Genomic DNA, 10,682 nt, shown 5'->3' on the forward strand with positions numbered 1-10,682 from the left:
ATGGTTCAATGTGACCAAAGAAATGACAGTAGAGTGTTCTTGGGGTGAAAGGGTTATACCCAACTTTATTTCCACGGTGGCAGGTCAATCGCTAATATCCATCACTCAGCGTGAGTCTGCAGGAAGCAAGCCGGTCTCTGCCTCTGGGCCTCTCTGCCCGCAGTCATCCCGCACAGCCGTCCTCTGGGCCTCTGTCCTCAGCGCTGCCACCACGCCAGTTCTCTGATCTGCTCTCCTGCACCTTGCAGCCGTGCCACCGTATCACCCAGAGCCCTAGGCAGTGCTCTTTATGTAGAGTCAGTAGCAACGTATTGCTCACACGTGTGTAGTGAGCAAGCCAGCCAGGGCCAGTTGAGGATCCTGGCCACAGGAACGTTCATTTTATCCACACACGGAAGCTGCTGTCCCTCCAGACCAGACTGCACAGACCTGGGTCAAAGCTCACGTGGGTGAGGCTTGGCCTACACCCCAAGGTCTCCTTAGGCCTGTGGGAATTCATGGTGGTAAGTAGGGGAAATATTGGCAAAAATGCTTTCTAAAAATATCCTTGCAGGGAAGGGACAGGAAGTTGTGAATTTGTAAAGAACAATGACTGCTCTTCCCACTGGTGTGGCAAATCTGTAAAGGTGAGTAGATCACAAAAAACACCCTTGCACATGCACACCTGCTACCTGGAGTTTTCTTAGGGTTGATGAAAGAATTGGAAACAGCAGGACTGCCAACTCAGCCACGAACAGCTCTAAGCTCCTTAAGACAGAAAACAGGAACTGGTGAAAATGTAAGGCCACAGAAGGTGTTGGGGGTGCAGCAGGGAGATAAACGTGTCCCTGGGGTGAGGGGCCTGGGTCCCCACACAATGCTACCCTGGTGTGACAAGCAAGGACCGGCTTCTGGCAGGCTCGAGGAGCAGAGGCCCATTGTAGGACAGTGGTCAACCCTGCAGGGGCCTGAGGCCAGGGAGGTCTGCCTCCCCAAACAGGTGCTGTCAGCCAGGGTGACTGGGGGTGCCCAGGACCAGTCCAGAGAGAACTCAGCAGGCCCCAAGCCCCAGTGACCTGGCTGTGCTTCCTCTGAGAAGCATCCTCAGCAAGACATCAGAGCGTCTTTGGGCCACATCCAGGCCACTGGGGTTGGGAAGTCAGATCCCGGGTGGGGACGAGCCGTGCTCACTCGTGCCTGTGCGATTCGCCTGGGGCACGCCTAGTGGCTTTGTCCTCCTGACCTGCTCCACGAGGTGGCCCCCAGCCCACAGTTCAAAGAGGCCTGAGGCACCCTGGGGACAGTGGGAAGTGAGGGGCCTGCCACCTGCGGCACCTTGGCCCTCAGAGGGAAGAGGACAGGGGACAGGGTTCTCTGGGGCTTGAGGAAGAAGGAAAGGGGAGCAGGGTCCAGGGTCCACAGGGGAAGAGCAGGAGGCCCACACGGGCCTCAGCTGAAGTTCTCTGCCCGAGACAGGGCAGGGTCGGCTGTGCGGCAGCGGGGCGGCCCCCCTGCCTGCATATTCTTCACAAGATGCACTCATGACTCACGCACAGAGCAAGGCTGAGTCTGGGGAAAATGAAATTCATAATGAAAGACTTTAGCATGATAATAATGTAAATCTAATAATAAAGTTTATAGCAGTAAGTGTGTTTGTTGTAGAAAGTTCAAAGAAAGCAAATAAAAGAAAACAAGAACTCTACTATGCACAGCTCAAATCACTAAGCGAATATAAATATCAAATATTTAATGTGCTCTTCCAGTATTTTAATGCATTTTAAATTAGTTGAGATTTGTAAAAGTGCATATTTGCAATCTGTGTTTTCACTTCAATTGTAACACGAGCATCTTCCTGCGTTGTCATAAACTCTTCGAAAGGGTCGTTTTTAAGAGCAGCCCAATCAGCATGAGTATTCCGTGGCTGCCCATGCTGTCCCCAGTGCTGAACATCTAGGTGGTTTACAGTTTTTGCCTCAAAAACCACATTTATACATATTTGCATTCTTTTGGATGTTTTTTCTTAGGATAGTTTCCAAAGAGTAAATTAATGGACCAAAGTATGACCAGTTTGCAGGCTTTTGGTTCTCATTGCTCACCTTTGTTCTGAAAGGGCTGTACGGGGCTTCTCTTCAGGTGGGACCAGGCAGAATCTGCCCTCACTGCCCATCGCCCCCGGAGGGTCAGGAAGTGACTCCAGTGCCCCCACCCCCCCGCCACAACCGCCCGCGTTAGAGGCGCTGCCTTTGCTCCGGGGGCCACAGGTGCAGCTGTTGAGCAGCAAGGGCCCCATGTAACTCAGGTTCCCTAGCACCTGGGGAAGGTGGGAGCGAGAAGCAGTGTTTCTGTGGGAATAACCTAGGGACTGTGAGTAAAGACACTGAAAAAGAGAGCGGCTGGGTAGACACGTGAGATGACCCATCAATCCCCGACGGCTAGCGGCCCAACACCGTGAAGATGTGAGCGCAGAGCATCCTGAGACGGGGGCGTGACGGAGAGTCCAGCAGCTCAGTGGGCATGTGGACCTTGAGTTCCAGTCGCTGAAGCCCAGAAGCCCTTGCGGAGTCCGGTTCCTGAGCACTAACAGCGCCGAGGCCCTCCGGCTGGAGCAGGCTGCTGAGTGCCCCCGGGACCTGCCGACCTTCGTCCTCAGGAGGGCAGCCGGACTTCCCGGGCTCCCTGCAGCGAGGTGTGGCCGGCGGCCGTCCCTGTGAAGGGCGGGTCGCGCCTCCCTCCCTCTCCTCTTCCTGCCTCGAAGGCGGCTGGGATGCCTGGTGCTTGACTAGCCATTCTGAGCCGTGTGGTGAGCCCATGTGCTCAAGACGGCAGAGCAAAAAGTGCCGCTCCTCCTGGACCGGTGGCCTCCCGAGAAACAGACAGACTTAATGAAGCCACTACAGTTTGTGGCGGTTTTCTGTCCCTCCACCTTGGCGGTGTTTGTCCACATTTGCTCCATCAGAGTTGCACAGGGTCTGTGCTGCCAGACGCCCCCCCCCTCCCGCCTCTGCCACCTCGCAGGTCGGCCCTGGTCCTGTCCCAGCCTGCCGTGGGGCCCCCAAGCAGAAGTGTGGGTGGGGCCATGCTATCCCGGGAGAGCCTGGGGTGGCCCGTTTCAACTCCGGATCAACCCAGGCTTGCATGGGCTGCGTAGTGCTGCCCCCCGACACTAGGGGAGCTCCTAACCCCCGTGACGTCGGGGCGCCTCCCTGCCGGCCACGCCCCCACACGCAGCTCAGCGTCTCCGTGTGCCTTGCCCAGCTGAGCTCCTGCCCCGAGTCCCAGCTTCACCCCAACCTCCTCCGGGGGCAGTTACTGTCTCCCAAAGGACAGGCCCGCCCTGGGGGCCTGGAGCCGTCTGCGGCTGACCCACAGGAAGCGGTGAAGCCGCCCCTCGGTCCTGCAGCCCAGGGCCAGCCCCCCGTCCTAAGGACCCCGAGGCTGCCCTCCCCACCGGGCCCACAAAGCCTAGGCTCAGGCCGGGAGAAGGCTGGGTTCTTGGGCATCTGCCCCACCCTCGGCCCTCCCGCCGCGGTTTCTCCTCTTAGGGGATCGGCCTCGGAGGCTGATGAGGTTGGGGTCCTGGGGTCAGCAAGGAGGACTGAGGCAGCCCCCCCCAATGAACGGGAAGCGTCCCCGCAGGTGGGGGCGACGGCCTCCGGAGGCGGAAGGGGTCCCCGGAAGGCGCCAGGGAAGGGCAGGGGCGTGGCGGGAGCAGGTGGCAGGGGCGGGGAGGGAGCGGCGAGCCCCACGCGGAAGTCAGGGCGGGCGCACACCGGGCCGCCAGCCGCTGCCGACTCCGCGGGGCCGCGGCCATGCAGGTGAGTCGGCCGCGCTGCACCGGCTGCGCTCCGACCCCTGCCCCCGCCGCCGCCCGCCCCGGCCACGCCGCGCACCTGCAAGGCGCCGGTGGGGGCCCCTGCATCGCACAAGGCTGAGGAGAGGGTGGCCACAGCCAGACAGAACCCAGGTCACTGGTGTCAAGGCAGGACAGGGGAGGGCAGCTGTCCTCCTGCCCAGCCAGAGACTGTGGTTCCAGGCCGGGCTGTTAGTGAGCGTGTGGGACCCAGGTGGGGAGGGCGTGTCCACCCTCGCGCGCGCCCTGAGTCTAGGCAGGTCCCCAGACCTTGCAGCTTTGCCCTGCAAACGGGGAGGGGAATGTGGCTTACTAGGTAGGGACGCCCAGGGTGGCCCATTGCATTGGGTCCTCTGCCTCCTGGGGGTTCTGCCACCGGAGGGGTGCTTATGGGTCAATGTGTATTTGGTTACAGTCACCCTGCTGGCCTTTGGTTCATCTCAATAGCTGGAGTATTTCTTGGGTCTCCCTTGGCTGGGTCTGATCTCATCGCTACTTACGAGCAGAAGCAACCTCCCTGTGGTTCTGGAAAGCCCAGTGGACCCCCTAAATGTCCACCACGTCCTTCATCTAGTCCCTGACCCAAGCTGTCCCAACCACATGCTGTCCATTCGTTATCTTCTTGTCACACTGTGCCCCATGCCAGGCCCATGGCTCAGCTCAGTACCTACCTGGGGAAGGACTAGAGGGGGAGGCCTTACCTCCTTGCCAGGTCACCCTAATTTGCCCACTCATCTAAATTAGACACAAGTTTGTGCCAATTTAGGAAAGTTCTTCCATTTTCTAGATGTTTTTGAAGCCGTTTCCCCAATTCCACGTTAAGCCTCTATGATTCCAGCTTTGCTCTCCTGACTCCTCCCGGCTTTCCTCTTCTTCGATCCCCACGCCAAGAAGGGGCAGGATTCTCGTTCCTCTTACATCCTATCCTTGACCTCATGACACTAGTTGCCACATTAGAACATCGGAGTTCCTTTCAGAAGCATTCCTTTGCGGTAGGTGTGATTATCACCATTATAGTCAGATGAGGATGTTAGACAAGAAATCGAATTACCTCCTTCTTTAGTAGAATGTTGACTCTAGATCTGGATCTTGATTATGTTAAACGGGAGCTAAGCGAACATGATTCTTCCCTTAGAGTCCAGATTTCAAGCCTATTGCATTGCTAGAAAATCCTTCTGAATTTCAGTAGATGCATAATAAATGCATAATTAGCTCTTTTCTTCTCTTTATATTCCTGCTGAAACAATCCTAACCTCCTCACAAGCAGCTTGATGCCACAACCAAAAAAGGGGGAAGTCACTTCGTTTCTGAGGGCAGAGATCAAAGGACATCAGTAGTTTCTCCATACATTACCTGTTCCAGCTCCCAGCTTCCACCCGACTTACCTACTCCAAAGTCTAGTGAATTTTTATCTAGTTCTTTGAATGTGTACATGCAGATGTGAGTCAGTGTGTGTGTCTGTTTGTGCACACATGTATCAGTGTTTATGTATATATGTGACAGTGTTGAAAAAAATCAACTCTTGAATTATTCTTCCAAAGCTGTTTTTTTTATCATGCCTCGAGTCTTTGGATTTTAACATCCCAAAGAAAAAATTTTGACTCATTTATAATTGGTGTTCTACGGTCATTCATTTCTAGAGATAATAAACCCAGAACCCCCTTTTTTTGTGATTGGCATAGGGACAGGGGTTACCAGAATATAGGATAGTAAGTTCATGTTTTTAAAATCTTGTATCTGCAGGGTCTAAGGCAATGGCAATAGGGATGAAAGAGAGGACAGTGGAGGTGTGGCCCAACCAAACTGCCCCTGAGCCGCCCAGCCTGCTGTCTACCTCGCTGTCTTCCTTGAGTCATCACCCCAGTTCCCCAACCTCCAAATGCAGGAAAATGAAGCCAAGATATTTTTGAGTCGCAACCCTATGCTCAACAATATGTTTTGTACTTTCCTGTATGTGTCCTCATTTTTTCCTCAGAGCAATCCTCTGAGGTAGGTAGCAGCATTCTCATTTTTTAATGATGAAGGAGCACAGACCGAAAGAGGTTGGATACCTCATCCAAAGCTCCACAGCTAAAACACGAAAGAGGTGGAGTCCAAACCCTGCCCCCTGGGCCTGCTGACCTCACCATCCATTCCCTACGTATAGGTAAGGGCGCCTCATGAGGGCACGCACTGACACCACACGGGGCGGAGCGGAGACACTAGAGGCGGCGGCAGCAGCAGCAGCAACGTGTTTGGGACTCCGAAATCTGAGAAGTAAATTGTGACTAGTTTAGCCGATTGGGGAAAGCAGAGAAGCAATCAGATTTACATCACAGAAGCTGCAAAAGGAATCAGTGACACTAGTCACCTATGGAGGTGAGTATGGGGCTAAAAACAGAATGTTTGGTTGAAAGTCCACTTAACCCGATACCTCTCCTCTGAGAGCAAGTGTGTGACTTCCCTGCCTCGACCAGCACAGGTCTGAGAATTTATACCATGAAAAGCACCAATTATAGAGTCTCTGGTCAGGGGGACCCCAGAAGTCAAGGGTGTCATCCTGAAATAGGAAGATTAAGTGAAAGTTTAGTCTCCCACTGAATGTCAAGACTCCCAGCCGGTCCTCCCCTGGAACCCTGGTTAATCTTCTGGTAATCCTTGAACCAGAGAGCTCAGAACTCAGGCAGCCAGGCTGGAACCCTCCAGACAAGAGATGTCCAGAAAAATATGGACAAAAGGAAAAAACAAAAGAATACAGATGGGAGTTCCCAAGTAACAGCCCAGCCAGGTCGCCACAGCAGACATCACTGCCCGCCCCCCGCTAACGGCCTGGGCAGCCCCGCTTCAGTGAACTGCTGCTGACGTCTAACTGCCAGTATCTGGCTCTCTTTTGCCTGATAGTCTCTCCAAAGCCAGGGAAGGCTGCTCTGTGGGGTTCATAGCAGGCCAGAAGTGCTGGGGAATTACTACCCTCCTCCCTGGGAGCAGCTGTCAGCCGCTGACTGTGAGGATGTCACGTGCACAAACACAGTTTCCTTGCCCTCGCACACATGAACTCTGACATGTATGTTTGCCACCATTTCCCCAAAATCTCTATGCAGAGCTAAGCCTTAGACATGCTCAGTCCCTCAGTCACAGTCAGCATGGTGACCGCCTTCTCTCCCCTGATCCCTTCCCTGCTCCCCTCTGCGTGTCTCCACTGAGTGACTCCACGTGCACACATGTCTCAGGGTCTCTTGGGGAACCCGAACTAAGAGGAAAAACAGGTTTTATGCCAAGATCAAGAGCTAGAATGTCATCCACTGGAGGAAAGAACACAGTGAAGCAATGACTTCAAATTTCTGAGGGAATATTTTTCCAATATAGGACTCTGTAAGCAACTAAGCAATGACTTACGTGTGAGAACGGCATACATACATTTTCAGACATGCAAGACCTCGAAGCTTTGCTTCCCATGCCCCTTTTCTCAGGAAACTTTTAGAAGAGGTTTCCTGCTCCACCAGGACAAGGAAATAAAGATGACTTGGTACGTATGAAACAGGAGATCCAACACAGGAGAGGAGGGAGCGGTCTCCCAGGAAGGCCGTGAGGGGCGTGCCGAAGCCCACAGCTGTTCAGCAGGGCTGGAGGGGAGCCGGTCCCACTGGAGCAGGTGAGGACTGAGAGAAGGGATGTCATTCAGAGTACGTGACAGGCTACTGAGTGTGTCTGCGCAAACTGGGGAATATTTGGGGGTTATAGAGTAATGAACGGTAAGCACATGCAAACAGTACACAAAAGGACATTTATTAGATCAAGGGGAACGGAGAGGTTATGCAGCGAGTCACGCCTGTGCAGTCGTAACAAGTGAACAGCGACTATCCATCCAACCAAAGTGAGCTGTATTGGACGGATGGGATGAGACAAGAGCCGATGAGGTTGGGGGAGGGGGTTTCTACAACAAGCCCCAGAGAACTGTTTGGACCTTTACACCGTGTGCATGAATAACTTTGATAACAATAAATAAAACTATGAAATTAGTAACAAAACAAACAGCTCAAGTAAAATAAAGACCGGGACCTCTAAACAGGAATGGAGGTGAAACTAGGGATCAGCGACCTGTTGTTTTTTGTGAAAGTCTCAAAAAATAATGGGATTTTTTTGTTTTTGCTTCTTCCTTAACATTTTTGATTGACGTAGAACATACATACCCAAAGTGCACATATCATAAATATACTACTTGATTTTTTTTCACAGTGTGAGCACAACTTTGCAACTACCACTCAGATCAGGGGACAGTTACAGTATATTCTTATCAGACAGCCCCATGGACCCCCATCCAATCACTGTCCCCAAGGGTGAGACCCTCCTGACTCTGACATCATAGATTAACATCCACTATTTTGTATTTTATACAAATAAGAGCCACACAGTGTGTCATCCTTCGTGTCTGACTTCCTCCATTCAGTGTCATGTCAGTGAGACTCACCCATGGTGTGTGTGCGGTTGCAGAGTCGTGGTCCACCCGGTTTCATTCCGTGATACCCCGTAGTGAGAATACGCCACGATTCACCTGTTCTCCTGTTAATGGCGTCCGTACGGTTTCCGGTCTGGAGCCACTGCGGTGCTTCTACTGGTGCAGCTATAAACATTTTAGTGAATGTTTTTGCTCGACATTATATATGTATTTCTGTGGGATATATATACCTCAGAATGGAATTGCTTGGCCATGGGATTCATGTATGCTCAGTTTGGACATTGCCAGACAATCTTCCAAAGTGATTCACCAATTTGCATTCCCACCAACGGTGTAAAAGAGTTCCAGTTGCTCCACATCCTGGCCAACTCTTGCTGCTGGTGATGTTTTTCATATCAGTCATTCTGGGGACATGTGGTGGTATTGCATTGTGGTTTTAGTAAACATCTCTCTGATGACTAATGAAACTGAGTACATTTTCATCGATGTATTGGCCACTTGAATGTCATCCTTCATGAAGTGTCTCTCCAAGTTTTTTGCTCATTTTTTATTGTGTTTTCTGTCTTCTGTTGATTAGTAGAAATTCTTCATTATTTCCTTATTGGTCTTTTGTTGCCTATATGTATTGGGAATATTTTCACTCATTCTGTGGGTTAACTGTTTTATTTTTGAACTTACAAAATACAAAAATAAAAGGAAGACCCAAATATGCTCTCAATAAATACGAATATAAAGCCATATTTAAGTTAAAAAGAAAAGGATGCAAATGCGAAAAGATTTACTATGCAAACACTCATCAAAGGAAAGCAGAGGGACTCCATTCACATCAGCAAACTAGACTTCACAATAAGGAGTGTTACCCGGGATGAGAGGGCACAGCAACAAAGGAATCAATTCTCGAATAAGACATGACGGCCCCAAGTGTTCATGCTGAACACAGCCTCAAAATACATATAATACAACTTACAGAACTAAAAGGCAAAAGAGATACATCCACGATTACAGTCAGATACTTTCATACTCCTGTCTCAGGAATGGGTAACGCAAGTAGACAGGAAATCAGCAAAGACAGAAACACCTGAACACACTATCAGTGCATTTCACCTGACTTCTAGAGAACATCTCACTCAACAGTGGAAGAGCAGCATTCTGTTCGGAAGTATACGGGAGCTCATCAAGACAGATCATATTCTGGGTTATAACACAGCCCTTAGCAAATTTAGAATAATTGAAAGCATGGAAGGCATGTTCCCTGACCACAGCTGAATTAAATTGGAAATCAATAACAGAATGATACCTGAAAAAACTCACAAATATTTGCAAATTAAACAACACACTTCTAAGTAACCCATGGATCAAAGAGGAAGTCACAATGGAAATTGGAAAATGTTTTGAATTGAACTAAAATGAAATCACAACATTCCACAATTTACGGGATGCAGCCAAAGTGGTGCTTGAACAGAAACTTAAACATTAAACCAGAAATAAGAGAAGATTCAAATCAGAAAGCTAATCTTCTGCCTTAAGAAACCAGAAAAAGAAAAGCTAATTAAATCCAAAATGAGTAAGGAAGGGAATAAAAAAAGAGCAGGAATCAATTAAATTGAGAAGAACAATAAAGAAAAATCAAGCCAAATTGCGTTCTTTGAAAAGATCATTAAAATCAATAAGCCTCTAGACAAACACATCAAGGAAAACTATTTAAAAAATCTGTAGGGGCAGAAATCAGATCACTATTGACCAGTAATTTCACACTGGGGAGGGAGTTCACTGCAAAGGAGCAGAGGAGTATTGAGGGAAATGGAATGTTCTCTGACTTGATCGTGGCGATGTATCCTATTGTATACACTTGTCAAAAACAGAAAACTGTGCACCTCAAAAGAATGCAGTTCACTGTGTGTAAATTATATCTCAATGAATCTGATGTTGACGAAAATACCAGAGTGCATCTCAGCAATTTATGAAGAATTTCACGACACCTTTGTTTTAGATGCGTGTGTAATGCAGGGTAAAATGTGTTTTTCTGAATCCCGTATACTGTGGTTAAAAAAGAAAGAAAGCCATTGTCCTACAATATGCCAAGGTCTTTCCTGCCTTGAGACTTCCAACTAGCTGCTCCCTGGAATGCTGGGGTTGTTCATTCTCCCACTTCAAGTCACCTTAGGGAGGCCTTTCCACGCCACTCTTTCTAGTAACTGATTGTTACTAGAAACACTATCTCTCTAACTCCCTGAGGGTAAAATTGTAGCATTTCCAGAGTATCTCGCCGGCTTTAGTGCATTTGCATAACCTCAGGAGTGGAGAGAAGTGCATCTCCATGTCAACGGGTAATTGCCTGGGCAACCAAGGACGTGTCTGAACCTGAGAGTTTAAGGGGAGGCGCTGGCTGCTGGCCTGCTTGCTTCTGCCAGAGCTGCG

At 50.2% G+C, this 10,682-nt stretch overlaps 1 long non-coding RNA gene across 1 annotated transcript; it reads left to right on the plus strand.

Annotated features, from left to right (window-relative positions):
* Positions 1-2,999: 2,999 nt before the first annotated feature.
* Positions 3,000-10,676, plus strand: LOC140844556 (uncharacterized). Its single transcript, XR_012123072.1, has 4 exons — positions 3,000-3,794; positions 5,573-6,187; positions 7,279-7,460; positions 8,256-10,676. It is a non-coding gene; the product is annotated as an uncharacterized lncRNA (long non-coding RNA).
* The last annotated feature ends 6 nt before the right edge of the window (positions 10,677-10,682 follow it).

This window comes from Manis javanica, chromosome 11 (assembly GCF_040802235.1).
Source record: "Manis javanica isolate MJ-LG chromosome 11, MJ_LKY, whole genome shotgun sequence".
Taxonomy (NCBI): domain Eukaryota; kingdom Metazoa; phylum Chordata; class Mammalia; order Pholidota; family Manidae; genus Manis; species Manis javanica.